At 41.8% G+C, this 17,615-nt stretch overlaps 1 protein-coding gene across 1 annotated transcript in view; it reads left to right on the top strand.

Annotated features, from left to right (window-relative positions):
- ENOX2 (ecto-NOX disulfide-thiol exchanger 2) overlaps positions 1-17,615 on the top strand; it is a 132,587-nt gene that overhangs the window by 21,771 nt on the left and 93,201 nt on the right. The window lies entirely within an intron of this gene.

Raw genomic sequence — 17,615 nt, 5'->3', positions numbered from 1 at the left:
CCGCTGATGTATTTTTGTTGTTTGACTCTCTCCTCCAATTGTTGTCTTTTAATAAAAGAATTATGTTGGTTTGAAAGCAATCTTTAGTCTATTAACTGAAAGCAAAATGAGCACTGTAAAGCAACATACAATTATGTTAAGGCCCCTTCTTGCATCATGTGCACCAATCACCTCCTAGCATTACAAGCACTGCAATAGCAACAAATATTAGTGGCTTTCAGCCTCAAATTGCTGCCTCATGGCATCCCTGATCCTTATGGCTCTGCGCTGTGCCCCTCTAATAGCCCTGGTCTCTGGCTGTTCAAACTCAGCCTCCAGGCGCTGAGCCTCTGCAGTCCAGCCCTGAGTGAAGCTTTCACCCTTCCCTTCACAAATATTATGGAGCGTACAGCACGTGGCTATAAGCATAGGAATATTGTCATCAGCCATGTCCAGCTTTCCATCGAGGCAGTGCCAGCGGGCTTTTAAACGGCTAAATGCAAACTCAACAGTCATTCTGCACTTGCTCAGCCTGTTGAACCACTCCTTGTTGCTGTCAAGTTGCCCTGTGTACAGCTTCATAAGTTACGGCATTAAGGGGTAGGCAGGGTCTCCCAATGGGCATTTCTACTTCCCCTATGGTGATCTTCTGGTCTGGGAAGAAAGTCCCTGCTTGCAGCTTCTTGAACAGGCCACTGTTCCAAAAGATGCGTGCGTCATGCACTTTTCCGGACCAGCCTTCGTTAATGTAAGTGAAACGTCCATGGTGATCCACAAGCGCCTGGACAACCACTGAGAAATACCCCTTGCGATTAATGTACTCGGTGGCTAGGTGGTCTGGTGCCAGAATTGGAATGTGTGTGCCATCTATCACCCCTCCGCAGTTAGGGAAGCCCATTTGTGCAAAGCCATCCACAATGTCACGCACATGGCCCAGAGTCATGGTCTTTCGGAGCAAGGTGCGATTAATGGCCCTGCACGCTTCCATCGACACAAGTTCAACGGTCGGCTTTCCCACTCTGAACAGGTTAGCGACCGATCGGTAGCAGTCTGGAGTAGCCAGCTTCCACAGTGCAATCGCCATGCGCTTCTCCAATGATAGGGCAGCTTTCATTCTCATGTCCTTGCGTCGCAGGGCTGGGGAGAGCTCATCACACAGTCCCATGAATGTGGCTTTCCTCATGTGAAAGCTCTGCAGCCACTGCTCATCATCCCAGACATGCATCACAATATGATCCCACCACTCAGTGCTTGTTTCCCAGGCCCAAAAGTGGCATTCCACTATGGTCAGCACCTCCGTGAAAGCCACAAGCAATCTCATGTCGTAGCTGCTACATGTGGCGAGATTAACATTGCACTCCTCTTGACTTTGTAGTTTAAGGAATAACTCCAACGCCACTCGTGACGTGTTGGTCAGAGCGAGCAGCATACTGGCTTGCAGTTCGGGATCCATTCCTGCAGCCTGAAAGAGGCAGGGTGTGAAGTTCACAAACCGTTGAAAGATGGCGCCAAATGCAGATGGAAGCACAGGGATTGCTGGGATGCGAAGCAATGCATCACGGGGCATTGGGACTGGACCCAGGATGCCTTGCGAGCCCCTCCGCCTTCCCACAAGTCTTAGCACCTCTTTCTCTTTTGCCACTCTGTGGGATAGCTGCCCAGAGTGCACCGCTCCAAATAGCGCTGCAAGTGCCCCAAGTGTGAACGCATTATTGCGCAGGCAGCTGTCAGTGTGAACACACAACAGTGGTTTTCCTTCTGTGCTCTCTGAGCGGTGCTGTAACTGCTGGCGCTGTAACTTTGACAGTGTAGACGTGCCCTATTCCTTTAACCATTCTTGTGGCTCTTCTCTGAACACTCCAATTTATTAACATCCTTCTTGAATTTTGTGCGTCAGACCTGAGCAATGTACTCCAGCAGTGGTCATGCTAGTGCTAAGTACAGAGGTAAAATAACCTCTCTGCTCATGCAATCTCTTGATTTTAACAACTGGGGCTTTATGAACACCAAATACTATAGGCCTAGACATAAAATCATGAGAGTTGGCCACACTAAGGAAGTACAGCTAATCATCAACACAACAGTTAAACTGACCAGATACAAAATGTGATTGAGGCACAAAGGTGCAGAGAAGAGCTACCTGGACGATCAGGGAAATGGAGGGCCTATTTTATGAGAGGAAACTGGAAGAGCTTGACTTGTTTAGCCTAGGAAAAAGAAGCCTAAGAGGAGATATGATCTGTCTATAAATATATTAGGAGGGTAAATACCAGGGAGGGTGAAGAGCTATTTAAACTAAAGAACAACTTTGGCTTCAGAACAAATGGGTATAAACTGGCCATGAAGAAATTCAGGTTGGAAATTAGAAGGTTTCTAACAGAGGAATGAGGTTCTGGAACAACCTCCCAATAAGAGTTGTGGGGGAAGCCAACTTAATTAGTTTTGAGAGATGGACAAATTTATGAGTGGGATTGTATGATGGGGTTGCTTGTGATGGTAGGGACAGGGTTTGGTAGTCCCTTCTAATTTTATGTCTTATGTTTCTGAAAGCTCATGCTTCAGGGCTTCTGCTGGTCAACTGCAGGGGTCAGGAAGGGATTTCTGCCCCCAATGCGTATTTTGTTTGTTTGTTTGGTCTCCTTACTCTGAAGCAACAGAGATAGATATGGCTGGAGATAGGACACTGAGATAGGATCCAGTGTTCTGAAATGGCATTGAGCGTTCACTTTCTCTCACACTCATGGTCTGATTGCCATATGTGGGACTGGGGAAGAATTTCCCCCCAGGTCAGATTGGCAGTGACCTAGGGTTTTTTTATTTTTTGGTCTTCCTCTGCAACATGGGATGGGTGTCACTTGCCGGGATTATCTGGTTATCAGGGTCTTCGGCACTGGTGCACCTCTCTCTGTCTCCTATTCTCTTCCTGTGGCACATAATAGTTTGGTCTCCTGTGCACTGTAATACTTTAGTCTAATTTTGGTTGTTGGTTTTCATGTGAGGGCGTTGAGTGGTATTATACATGAGGTCAGACTAGGTGATCCCTTCTGGCCTCTATGACAAAACAAATTAAAAAAAATACCGCACATTTAATTCTGTCAGTAATCTTTCATTTCTCTCCTATCTTAAATTGAAAAGGTGCCTCAGGCTCTAGAGGTTCCATGCTCTGCTGTCCTGCCAAAAATTGCTAATATACTGTATATATTCCATGAACTGATGCTGTTTAGCTGGGACCACCAATACAGCTTGTCTGACCTGCCTGTGCGGGAGTAGCAACACCCTTTCCCCCGAAGTGATGGCTGGGCACACTTCTGGTGCCTGAACATGATTTTATAGCATGCAAAATACAGGGTGGTTGGGGGTGTGGGCTGAGTGATGGGCAGCCCAATTGCATTTCGGAAGTATGCAGAGGGTGCAGTGGTAGCACCAGCCACTTTCAATGTAGACCTCGTTCAGGTACAGGTAAGCAAGGACGTGTTGGTTAGGCTGGTCTAACAGCTGCCCTCTAGTGGCTGCTCTGCATATTGGTCATACTTAAAAACAAAAAACCCCAACCAAACACCCAAACAAACCCGAAAACTAGCAGCTGGAGTAGGGGAGGGGACACTTGTGCACAAGTGTGAATGAGTTGCACCAGTTGGTGCTGACTGAGCCTTTTTGAAAACTCTGGTCATAGAAACAGACAAGTGAAAGAGCCAAGAGGCCCGATTCTAAATCAGGTGTGATTCTGTTGTGGTCAGTGGAGTTGGACTGGTGTAAAAGGAGAGGAGATACTCACAAGTATCTTCACCCAGTCCTGTGTGTCACTGGTTTCTGACTGCCTGGATTTAAAAATCTAGGTCTTTATAAACTGATTGGGGATAAATTGCTCATCTTCCTATGCATGTCCTTGGCTGTATGTTGGCAGGTAGGCAGGCCAGGCATTGGAGGGCGCTATGCATAACTGACCCTCATGGAGGAGGGTTCTGATTGCCTGTGTTCTGAATGCCTCGTTGTAGCTGTGTTGGTCCCAGGATATTAGAGAGACAAGGTGGGTGAGGTTGGGTAAGTTATTTCCTCACCCACCGTGTCTCTCTCATAAATGCAGGTCTGTTACAGTTGTGCATGCTCCCTTACCCCCCCGAATGCTGAAGCTATTCTGGGAAGCACATACATACCAAGCAAATGACTTTAAAACTGTCTGTAAATCCTAGAGGTAGCTTTACGTGCTGTGTCCCTTTACTAGCCAGAGTGGGCATTCAGAGGGAAGTTGGGAGAGTGCGAATGTGAGCTTGCTGTAGCGCTATATTGGCAACAGGAACAAACATTCTATGCTGCAGAATGCTCAGCAGTGTGGATAGGCTGTTGTGAGGGCAACGGAGGATGTGGTGGGGAATGGTGTCCCAAGGGAGAGGCAGAGACACATAATTTTTTAAATATTTCAAGTAGGGCTGTCGATTAATTGCAGTTAACACACACGATTAACTCAAAAAAATTAATCACAATTAAAAAAATTAATCGTAGTTTTAATTGCACTGTTAAACAATAGAATACCAATTGAAATTTATTAAATATTTTGGATTTTTTTTACATTTTCGTATATATTGTATTCTGTGTTGTAATTGAAATCAAAGTGAATATTATTTTAAATTACAAATATTTGCACTGTAAAAATGATGAAAAGAAATATTTTTCAGTTCACATTATACAAGCTCTATAGTGCAATCTTTGTCATGAAAGTGCATTTTACAAATGTAGATTCTTTTGTTACATAACTGCACTCAAAAACAAAACAAAGTAAAAGTTCAGAGCCTACAAGTCCACTCAGTCCTACTTCTTGTTCAGCCAATTGCTAAGACAAACAAGTTTATTTACATTTACAGGAGATAATGCTTCCCTCTTCTTATTTACGATGTCACAGAAAGTGAGAACAGGCCATTTGCATGGCACTTTTGTAGCCGGCATTGCAAGGTATTTATGTGCCAGGAATGCTAAACATTCATAAGCCTCTTCATGGTTTGGTCACCATTCCAGAGGATATGCTTCCATGCTGATGATGCTCGTTAAAAAAATGTGTTAATTAAATTTGTGACTGAACTCCTTGGGGGAGAATTGTATGTCCCAACATTCTGCCGTATATTTCATGTTATAGCAGTCTCGGATGGTTACCCAGCACATGTTGTTCATTTTAAGAACACTTTCACTGCAGATTTCATAAAACGCAAAGAAGGTACCAATGTGAGTTTTCTAAAGATAGCTACCGCACTCGACCCAAGGTTTAAGAATCTGAAGTGCCTTCCAAAATCTGAGAGGGACAAGGTGTAGAGCATGCTTTCAGAAGTCTTAAAAGAGCAACACTCAGATATGGAAACTACAGAACCTGAACCACCAAAAAAGAAAATCAACCTTCTGCTGGTGGCATCTGACTCAGATAATGAAAATGAACATGCGTCGGTCTGTACTGTTTTGGATTGTTATTGAGCAGAACCTGTCATCAGCATGGACGCATGTCCCCTGGAATTGTGGTTGAAGCATGAAGGGATATATGAATCTTTAGCGCATCTAGCATGTAAATATCTTGTGACGCCAGCTACAACAGTGCCATGCAATTAATTGCCTGTTCTTACTTTCAGGTGATGTAAACAAGAAGCAGGCAGCATTATCTCCTGCAAATGTAAACAAACTTGTTTGTCTGGGTGACTGGCTGAACAAGAAGTAGGACTGAGTGGACTTGCAGGCTCTAAAATGTTACATTGTTTTATTTTTGAATGCAGTTATTTTTGTACATAATTATACATTTGTAAGTTTAACTTTCATGATAAAGAGATTGCACTACAGTACTTGTATTAGGTGAATTGAAAAATACTATTTTTTTTTGCTTTTTTACAGTGCAAATACTTGTAATCAAAAATAAATATAAAGTGAGCACTGTACACTTTGTATTCTGTGCTGTAATTGAAATCAACATATTTAAAAATGTAGAAAACATCAAAAATATTTAAATAAATGGTCTTCTATTATTGTTTAACAGTGCGATTAATCACACGATTAATCATGATTAATTTTTTAATCGCTCGATAGCCCTAATTTCAAGTAAAGATTTATTTAATTTCATATTGGCCCAGTCTGAAGGCGTAAAGGGGTCAAAGATCCTTTGCATCACCACGCATAGATTACTTGGTAAAGCAAGCCTCTCTCAGTTCCTGCTGTAGTTGACTTGTATATCTCTGTTGGTCCATGACAATAGAGGAATTATTGTCTTGAAAACCACATGGAAGCGCCATTGGGCATACCATAAGGGGGATTGTAGATATACTCAGGATTATGCTGCAGAGTGTATCTCTGGTGTGTCCCTCTGCTGCTTGGTGTCTGGAAATACTGCATGGGGTAACTGGAACAAAAAGTCATTTCAAACTGAAAAATGAAACTTTTACCCCCACCCCCAAAATGAACAATTGGGTGAAGTTGACATGAATTCACAAAACCTTTCAGTGTTGCTGAATCTGTATTTTTTGCCAAAAAAGAGTTGTCTGTGAAACTTTTTATCCAGCTTTAGTTGTGTGCCCTTCATGCTGCCTGGAAGCAGGGAGAACTCTAACCAATTATCTGAATGAGGTGAGGGTCTGTTCAAGACAGTGGTTGTATTGTGATGACTTCTATCTCCACAGCTGGTTCAAAAATCGTTTCTAATGTGTAGCTAGCTCTGTGGGTTGGACTGGAAATGACATATGAAAAGTCTAAGGAGGCAAGAGAGGCAAAGAGCTTTTGGGCTTTTGCGTCAGAGCACTTGTTGAAGTCCCCAAGACATGGATACCTTTGCCACCATTGCTGACAGCAGCCATCAGCTCCGTTCTAAACCCCTAAGTCTGTGGAGATCTGTAGGTGACTAAAAAATCTTTGTTGGCTTTGGTTCTGGTTTCCATTGCTAGATGTAGGACCTGAAAAGTCCTAGTATTTCTTGGAATTGTTTTGCTTTTGAAACTGGTATAGAAGATAAATCCCATGCTGTGCTGACAAGGGGTACAGATAAATGGAGTCCTGTAACTTGGCATTTTCTTGTCTTAAGGGTTTGCGTTGAGGGAATGTGACATTCACCCAACCTCAGTCCCCTTTTAAGGTAGTTTTTGTTTCTGGCTATTGTGATGTTACAGCACATATTCTTCATAGAAATATGGTTATGATATGATATGGCATAACTAAGATATACTTTATGCAAGATGGCTCATGTAAGATATCATTGGAAAGGTTATGATTTACCGAATGTGATTATCCAATTGGCATGCATGTATCATTTCTGTATCTAAAGTTAGGAATATTGACTATGTAACAATTACCACTGTGGGTGTATTTGGGAGACACACATCAGACAACCGGCCATCACAGCCCTGATGGGCCATTAGGAAGAAACAATAAGACTGTGAAGATGTTAATCTCTTTCTTTCCAGTCCTGGGACATAGCTGTATCAGGTGATCTTATCACCTGATACAAATAGAAAATACCACCTTGGACACTGCTGGTACTTTTCCTCTGTAAGGGATGGGGATCAAACAAAGGATTCCCGCCTTAGGTAAATCCTTTTTAAAGGCTGGGGAGGGGGGTTGATCTAAACTCTCCTCCATTGCCTGCCCCAGAAGAAAGACTGCTGAAAGTACCTGAGGGGAAAGGCAGGGGTGAGTCCAGACTGAGACAGGGATCCAGTCCTTAAGAAGAGGTAACTGGAACTCTAAGCTACAGAAACTCTGCTTCCTGCCTAATTCAACATTTAGGGCGAGAAATTACATTTGTAACCTGTTTTCTTTAGTGAATCATGCTTAGTTTGCTTGTTTTGTTTTATTTGCTTCGTAATCTGCTTTGTTCTGTTTGCTGTCCCTTATATTCTATACAGTGCAAGACAATATACTTTTGGGTCTGCTCTCCAAGGGAGGTGGGCACCTGAGGGCTAAGGCAAGTCCCTCAAGCGGAGCCTTCCCAGAGCTGATCTCAGTGTCTGTGTCTTTCTGCAGCTGGGCATGGCCCTGCCTGTGTGTGTGCTAGAGGAGGCTTAAGAGCCTGACTCAGCAAGACAGGGTAAAGGGGACCCAGGCAGGCGGAACAGGCGGGCTCAATGGTATCCCAGTACATGAGGTGTCACCTTAAAGGGAGGCAACCTGTCACAGCTATATACAATTTTTTTGTAGCTCTGCAAATATTTTCGATGTGTAGATGAGTTTCAATAAACACTAAACCCTGACCATTCCTCCTTCCTTCTTTCAGCCTGAAGAGGTGGTGTTCAGTAGAATTTTTTTTTTTTTTTTTTTTAATATCTATACTGGAGCTTTTTAAAAATGACCACTTTTAGAGAAATTAGATGTTCTATTGGAATGTGAACTTTTTCAGAACAAAAGGAGTGCTGTGTTCTCTGGCACTTGTAATTGTGTCCAAGGCATTACCAGTGCTTAGCTGCTCTCTGTGCTAAGGCAGCAGCTTGCAAGGCTTGCATGTTGTGAAGTTCAGATGTGTCAGTTGCATGCCACTTTTCAAGTCACTAACATATGAAATCCCTTACCAATTCACACATGAACATGCCGCTAATTGCTTCTCTACCTGCTCTTCAATCTTCCCCCCCATCCAAGAGTCAGCCTATAAGTGTCAGTCACTGGAGACTGATGGTAGCACATGCAGCAGTGGCAGCAATTCATAAAAGCCAGTTCAATCCCTCATCCTCACGATTCCTGGATTTTCCACTGCTGCCTTTTGTGTAAGTGTAGTGTCAGTTGTACTAGCGTTAGGATCCTTCATTTGCTCTGGTTGCTGTAGGTCAGCTCCATACAAGTAACTGAGCTCAACAAGAGCATCCTATGTATGCTGAACTGTTGTGATCTTTTTTCTTTTATTGTGGAGTTGGGAGTGGCAGGGTATCTGTAGGATCTGTTGAGGAATTTTGCCAGCAGCATCTTGCAATGTTCCTGGTACAGTATACAGGTACAGTATATACTTTGCTCTCTTCCCCCCGAAAATACATTTCCCTGTGGTATTGCCAGGTGATCATTGTTAGAAGGTTATATTGGCTTGATAGTGGCAGTCATGTTTTATGCAGGCCTTATCTACAGTGGGTCTAGCAGTTTTCTATGTATTTTGAACTGATAATCCTGATTCCCCAGTTGTACATGAATTTCTTGCCTTGAATTGCACATGTCTGAGGTCTGTTACTACTATTAGGTTATCGCCTGGGGAGCTTGCATTGAAAAGCAATTTTCAAGCATTTGGCATTTTTCTGTTCCCCTCCCATTTTTCTTCACTCTACATTTTCTAATTTATTGCAATAGATTTGGAATGCACTTTAGAACGGGGACTTAAAGTGAATTCAGAATAGCAACTTCTAAACATTTTCCTATCTATTCAATTTTGAAATGAATGGCATTTAAACAGAGAAATATCACGTAATTTCTTCCCCTACAGCTACTGGCAGAAATAAAAAAAAGAAATAAATTGCTAGCAAAATGGTTACAGAGAAGCAGAACATCTTTTGGCATCAAGTTATTTCTTGGAATAGACCTAAGAGAAACCCATTAAATATCACAAAATGTCACCTTTGTGTAATACCATAAGTATTCAAGATTTCCTTGACATTTCTAAACACAGACATTGTTGCATTGTTAGAAATAAATGTGATGCCAGAATAAAGACTACAAGGCTTATAGTTCAGGCTGGTGAATATTGCTCAATGTTGGGGGAAAAAAATTCTAGTAAGGCCTGGGCCAGTTCATCCACCCCTCCACCCCACCGTGCAGTATCATTACTTCTACAGGGTATTCTTTTGTAAGTTTGTGTTCAAATAAATGACGTTGATAAGAGTAAAGGAAGTGAAGAATAGGACCCATTTCTGTTTTCACTGAGTGACAGACAGGTGGTATTTAGACTTGAATATGTGCATTGATTTTTCTCTCTAAGTGGATATCGGGGAGATGCAGTGTAGGGATCTGAGTCACGGTGTTTCAAGATTACTGTTTCAGAACAATGCAGTAAATTAGCTGTCTAGTCCAGCAGCTGGTGAATTGAATTGTGTTCAGTTAGAACAATAGACTTGTATACAGTGTCTGTGCATCCAGCTGATTGAAAAAGCTTCATGCTCTTTTCTGCATTGGTTAGCTTGTTTCATTAAAGACACTTAAAACTTTTGCCAGCATAGCTATGTCTATTAGGAGTGAAAAAATCACACCCCTAACAGACATAATTATGTCCACAAAAGCTCTAGCATGGTTGCAGTTATATTGGCAAGAAAATTACTTTTTCTAGTATAGCTTATTTTGTTTGGGGAACTGGTATAAGTTATACCAGCAAAAGACCTTTTTGCCAGTATAAATAACATCTCCACCAGGGGGTATTTGGTGGTTTATCTCAGTGGCTCTCAACCTTTCCAGACTACTCTACCCCTTTCAGGAGTCTGATTTGTCTTACGTACCCCCAAGTTTCACATCACTTAAAATCTACTTGCTTACAAAATCAGACATAAAAATACAAAAGTGTCACAGCACACTAGTACAGAAAAATTGCTTACTTTCTCATTTTTACCATATAATTATAAAATAAATCAATTGGAATATAAATATTGTACCTACATTTCAGTGTATAGTATATGGAGCAGTATAAACAATTAATTGTCTGTATGAAATTTTAGTTTGTTCTGACTTCGCTCATGCTTTTTCTGTAGTCTTTTGTAAAACTAGGCAAATATTTAGATGATTTGATATACTCCCGGAAGACCTCTGCGTACCCCCAGGGATACGTGTACTTCTGGTTGAGAACCACTGGTTTAGCTATACCAGCAAACCCTTTCCAGTGGAGACAAGGCCTAAGTAAGTGTTGGAGATCTGCTTGCCTGATGGTTTCAATGTCTTATTCAATAACTTTTATCCAAAAGAGCCATGTGCACATCCCTGAAAGAAAGGCTTCTGTGTTTTCTGTAGTTGTGACTGAATCAAAGCAGTACATTCTCTATTGGGATTTTACAAAACAAAAAATAATTAGGAAGATGCAGAGCATGATAGAAAATATGTAAAGTGTTTTTCCTAGAAATAGGATAATTTCTTACTTTACTGAATAATACAAATAAGACTGACTTGAGTTCTCACACTATGGTTACTATATATCTTACCAGAAGAACTTTTTCTTGGCAATGCAGTGCCTTGAAGAATATAGTAGTCACTTACTACAGTCATCATTTCAGGAGATGTGTTAAATAATGAACAAAACTGAAATTCCAGAGCTTTTAGGTTTAAAAATCTCATTTCCAGTAAAGAACTACAATTCTTTGTGATTCTAGGGTCATGCTAATCAGTGAGAACCAAACTTATTTAAATACATCTTTAAGAACCAGTGGAGCTGGTGCTTTTACAATGAGCTAAGTCAGTAGTTCTCAACCATTTTTGTTGGAATCCTGCTGGGATAGATTGACAGATTCTCCCCCCGCCCCCATCCTATGTCATGAAATGGTGCAAATTTGCTACTTTCTCTATTCCACTTTCTATGATTGGATGGTTTTTCAGAAGGATATGCACTAGGAATTATTTTGGGGGAAATTCTATGGTCTGTGCTTTACAGGTCATCAGACTAATGGTCCAATAGAATCTGTGACTTCAATAGAGTTTTCCCTTACTCAGAATGGCTGCCAGTTTCTATAACTTGCAATGGGATTGAAGCTTCTGATGGCCACTACCTCACTACTGTGATGGGGTGCCTCTGGTAATGATAGCTGCTATTTCCATTTGTTTCAGTTGGGATTGAAGCCACAGGCTACCCGCGGGAAGATGGATGCCATTTCACTGCCTGCCTTTATGCTTCTCGACCTTCAAACCTGCTGGCATGTGACACACGCCATATAAATGTGTGACAAATGACTGCAATACACAACAGAACACAGGGATTGCACATTGTGCCTAATTATTATTTTCATTTATTCATATTACAGTAATGCCTAGGCCTGGTCTATGCTGGAAAATTAGGTCATTTAACTATGCCACTCAGGGGTGTGAAAAATCCACACCCCAGAGCATAGTTTAAATGACCTAATCCCCGGTGTAGAAGCACTAGGTTGACAGAATAATTGTTCCATTGAGTTAGCTGTTGCCTCTTGGGGTGGTAGATTACCTATGCTGACAGGGGAACCCCTCCCAGTGACAAAGGTAGTGTCCACAGTGATGTGCTATAGCAGTGCCAGTGTAGCATTTCAGGGGTAGACAAACCCTGAGATTGAGACCCCATCGTGCTAATCACTGTACAATCTCGAGTAAGCCCCTGCCCGGAAGAGTTTACAGTCTAAATAGACATAGGGTTGAAGAAGAAAGGGATATAAATATAAACAAAATGAGTAATGTGATAGTTGGCAAATGTTAAAAGCAACAGAGGGTCCTGTGGCACCTTAAAGACTAACAGAAGTATTGGGAGCATAAGCTTTTGTGGGTAAGAACCTCACTTCTTCAGATGCAAGTAATGGAAATCTCCAGAGGCAGGTATAAATCAGTATGGAGATAACGAGGTTAGTTCAGTCAGGGAGGGTGAGGTGCTCTGCTAGCAGTTGAGGTGTGAACACCAAGGGAGGAGAAACTGCTTCTGTAGTTGGATAGCCATTCACAGTCTTTGTTTAATCCTGATCTGATGGTGTCAAATTTATTTATTTATTTATTTATAAATATATATAATTTATATTTATATATAATTTAAATTATATATAATTTATAATTTATATATATATAAATTTATTTGACACCATCAGATCAGGATTAAACAAAGACTGTGAATGGCTATCCAACTACAGAAGCAGTTTCTCCTCCCTTGGTGTTCACACCTCAACTGCTAGCAGAGCACCTCACCCTCCCTGACTGAACTAACCTCGTTATCTCCATACTGATTTATACCTGCCTCTGGAGATTTCCATTACTTGCATCTGAAGAAGTGAGGTTCTTACCCACGAAAGCTTATGCTCCCAATACTTCTGTTAGTCTTTAAGGTGCCACAGGACCCTCTGTTGCTTTTTACAGATTCAGACTAACACGGCTACCCCTCTGATACTTGGCAAATGTTATGTTAGTACCATTTTTGTTTAGTGTTTTTTTTTTTTTTTTTAACAACCTGGGTGAGGGGGCTTTGGATTACGATTTTTCACAATAAACTGTTTTAAAGATGGCTATCTCCCTGTAACTAAATAAAGAGAACTTGAATTCTGTCATATGCTGCTATAAAGTTAATAACTTGTCTTTTATAAATTCAGCATGAAATAAAAATCTTTGTCATTACAAAACTAAATTATTTCATTGTTAGCACCAAAAAGTTATTTAGAGATTCAATACTAACCAAGTTCATATTTGTGGTAAATTTTTATACACAACCTGGAAAATATTGTTGTTAATGCATCAATATTAATGTCAGAATGCAACATTTTAAACGTAATTCACAGTTTAGAAGAGTCATCTGTATTGACTCAGAGTGCTTTCAACATTAAAATGCTTAAAAAAGAAAAAACAGCTTTGAAGCCAAACCTGTTTCCATGCAGTTTCAAAACTTTTAGTACACCCAGCTGAATGAAGAAAACAGTCCTCCAACGCCATCCAAAGAAGCTGTAGCAGTCAACAGCTGAGATGCAATTTCCATGTATAGCTGTTGTTATACCTGTCTGTTCATTCCCTTTGGGGCACCTGCCATTGGTCACTGTCAGAGGACAGGATGCTGGGCTTGATGGACCTTTGGTCTGACCCAGTATGGCCGTTCTTATGTTCTTCTTATGTTCTTATATGTTGTCACTTGGCTTGCGTGTGTGCACGTGCGCAGATAGCTGGTGTAGCAGACATCTAGTGTAGTTGAGTGCTGATGGCTGGAACATTGTTGCCGTACTAACGCTGTTCAGGCTTCTCAGTGCTTCTGTTTTTGCTTATTTTTAGCCGCAGATAAGGTGGCCTGCTTGTTCAACAGACTTTGATGTTACTTATAAAGAAAGACCACAGGCATTGTTCAGTGACAAAGGCACTCGGCCAGGTTTATTGCTAACACCCTGGCTCCGTGAGACCTGGCTCCATGGTTACAGGTCCGCTAACACAAGAGCAAAGAACAGCTCAATCAGCAGCTGGAATTTCTGCTGTCCCCGTGGCCGAATAAAGGGTTAAGGCAAAGTACCCCGCCATTTATAGGCTAAGGCAAACAACTGGAATACACAACTTACACACCACCTTATGTATTTCATAACATCTGTTTGTTTCCTCTCCTTGTTCCTGATATCTTGGACAAAACATCCCTATTCATTATTTTGTTAAACTATTTTCTTTGGTACTAAATTGGGATGTATCTGTACTAGCTGGAATATATTTACGTAAATATCTAGTGCCTGGTGTGACGGGTTGGATCACAGAAACCCCCTTGGGAACTGCCAACTGACGTGCCAAGACTACTTCTGCCCCTGCTTTCCCTGCCAGCCTGGGACTCCAGCACCCTGTCTTGTTGAGCCAGACACGCCAGTCTGCTCCAACACAGACCCAGCATCTGAATCACGTGCGCCACTGCTGCAGACTTAGCTGAAAGCAGCTTACAGAAGTGTTCCTGTCTTTAACATTCAGATGCCCAAGACCCAATGGGGTCCAAACCCCAAGTAAATCCGTTTTACTCTGTATAAAGCTTTATACAGGGTAAAATCATAAATTGTTCGCCCTCTATAACACTGATAGAGAGATATGCACAGCTGTTTGCCCCCTCAGGTATTAATACATACTCTGGGTTAATTAATAAGTAAAAAGTGATTTTATTAAATACAGAAAGTAGGATTTAAGTGGTTCCAAGTAATAACAGACAGAACAAAGTGAATTACCAAGTAAAATAAAATAAAACATGCAAATCTAAGCCTAATACAGTAATAAAACTGAATACAGATAAAATTTCACCTTCAGAGATGTTTCAATAAGTTTCTTTCACAGACTGGATGCCTTCCTAGTCTGGGCACAATCCTTTCCCCTGGTACAGCTCTTGTTCCACCTCAGGTGGTAGCTAGGAGATTTCTCATGATGGCTCTCCACTTTGTTCTGTTTAGGGTGACCAGACAGCAAATGTGAAAAATCAGGACAGGGGGTGGGGATAATAGGAACCTATATAAGAAAGAGACCCAAAAATCGGGACTGTCCCTATAAAATCAGGACATCTGGTCACCCTAGTTCTGTTCCACCCACTTCTATATCTTTTGTATAAGGCGGGAATCCTTTGTCCCTTTCTGGGTTCCCACCCCCTCCTTCTCAATGGAAAAGTGCCAGGTTAAAGATGGATTCCAGTTCAGGGGACATGATCACATGTCACTGTAAGACTTCATTACCTACTTGCCAGCACACATGTATACAGGAAGACTTACAAGTAAAATAGAGCCATCTACAGACAATTGTCCTGGTTAATGGGAGCCATCAAGATTCCAAACCACCATTAATGGCCCACACTTTGCATAATTACAATAGGCCCTCAGAGTTATATTTTATATTTCTAGTTTCAGATACAAGAGTGATACATTTATACAAATAGGATGACCACACTCAGTAGATTATAAGCTTTGTAATGATACCTTACAAGAGACCTTTTGCATGAAGCATATTCCAGTTACATTATATTCATACTCATTAGCATATTTTCATAAAATCATACAGAGTGCAACGTCACACCTGGTACACTAGCAACAGCTTTGCCAAGTTCATGTACTGGAGAGTGAACTTGCAAGCATCTGCTTTAATACATGGCCTGACTTTGGTTCACAGCATCTGGTTCAGGCCTTAAATCTTGCACCAGGCCCAGTGCTCCAGGCTCTGTTTGCTAACCATGATCACATCCTTCTTTGAGCGATACTCCCTATGTGTATTCCACATGTTAGTGCACATGTGTGCCATGCCCCGACTTTAGAAGTTTCTTTCCCAGTAGCGTCTGTTGACCCACACATGCACAGTATGTCTCCTTGTGCGCCTTACTGATTGTATAAGGGCCAGTGTGGGTCGATGCCAGCCCAGTTCCCTCATACCACCGCATGGCCTGAGTCTGAGACCCTATTCTTCCTTCACTCTTATCCAGAGAAGAGAGTTACCTTTATTGTAAATAATTTAGACTTAGCTTATGCTGTATAGCTTATTGGGAGAGTTAATATATTTGATATAGTGATTATTGTTGTAGCACAGTCTGTAGTTTAGTAAAACCCCTCTCCAGTCGGGGGACTCGATCCCTCATCATTGCTCAGGATCCTGGGCTTCAAGAGCTTCGTCTCCTGCCCTCATTCCTTTTCCATCTGTGACGAGCATCAATGGTGCCTCTACTGCCTGGGAGAAGCACACATCTCGGCGAAGTGTACGATCTGTAAGTCCCCTCCGCCCAGAACCAGAGAGGCCAGTGCGCTGTGTCTCTGCACGTTCCTGATGGAAGAGGCAATGAGGCCTCCAATGCACTTGGCTTCTGGCCAGGGAGACCACCCTGTACAGTGGCCTCCACAGTCTAGCCGTGCCCCTCTGAGCATGAACCATTGTGTGGAACTGTTGGCACCAAAAAGTAAGAACAAGTCCCACCATGAGAGCAAGAAACACTCTCCTGGGCACAAGAGCAGATCCCCGCAGAGGATTGCTTATAAGAGGCATGTTTCTTCCCTGAGCTGTGCCAGGTCAAGAACAAATAATCTCAAACCAACCTAATAGCTTTCTTTTACAGGGTAACAAGGGATGGGGGGAAGTGGTAGATGTGGTATGTCTTGACTTTAGTAAGGCTTTTGATACGGTCTCTCATGACCTATAAACCAACTAGGGAAATATAACCTAGATGGAGCTACTATAAGATGGGTGCAGAACTGGTTGGAAAACCATTCCCAGAGAGTAGTTACCAGTCAAGCTGGAAGGGCATATCAAGGAGGGTCCCACAGGGATGGGTTCTGGGTCTGATTCTGTTCAATATCTTGATCAATGATTTAGATAATGGCATAGAGAGAACACTTATAAAGTGTGTGGACACTAAGGTTGGAGGGGTTGCAAATGCTTTGGAGGATAGGATTAAAATTCAAAATGCTCTGGACAAACTGGAGAAATGGTTTGAAGTAAATAGAATGAAATTCAGTAAGGCAAATGCAAAGTACTCCACATAGGAATAAACAATCAGTTGCACACATACAAAATGGGAAATGACTGCTTAGGAAGGAGTACTGTGGAAAGGGATCTGGGGGTCATAGTGGATCAAAAATTAAATATGAGTAAACAGTTTCACACTGTTTGGGGGGGGGAAAAAGCAAATATCATTCTGGGATGTATTAGCAGGAGTGTTGTAAGCAAGACATGTGAAGTAATTCTTTCACTCTACTCTGCATGGATTAGGCCGCAACTGGAGTATTGTGTCCAGTTCTGGGTGCCACATTTCAGGAAAGATGTGGACAAATTGGAGAAAGTCCAGAGGAGAGCATCAACAATGATTAAAGATCTAGAAAAATATGCTCCTCTAATGTGGTTAGTTACCACCCTTTACCTTGTACATGTTGGTTCGATCAAAATATCTCTATCCATCACCCTGTCATCCTGACCTTATCTTTAGGAGGGGTTAGAGTGTCCCTGTATTATTTTCGGGGAGTGTATTTATACTAAATTTGGTATCGGGGTATTCTGGTACTACCCTTCTGGAATGTGTTCACATGAATACT

Source organism: Emys orbicularis, chromosome 9 (genome assembly GCF_028017835.1).
Source record: "Emys orbicularis isolate rEmyOrb1 chromosome 9, rEmyOrb1.hap1, whole genome shotgun sequence".
Lineage (NCBI taxonomy): Eukaryota > Metazoa > Chordata > Testudines > Emydidae > Emys > Emys orbicularis.
This window is presented reverse-complemented; position numbering and strand designations above follow the sequence as displayed.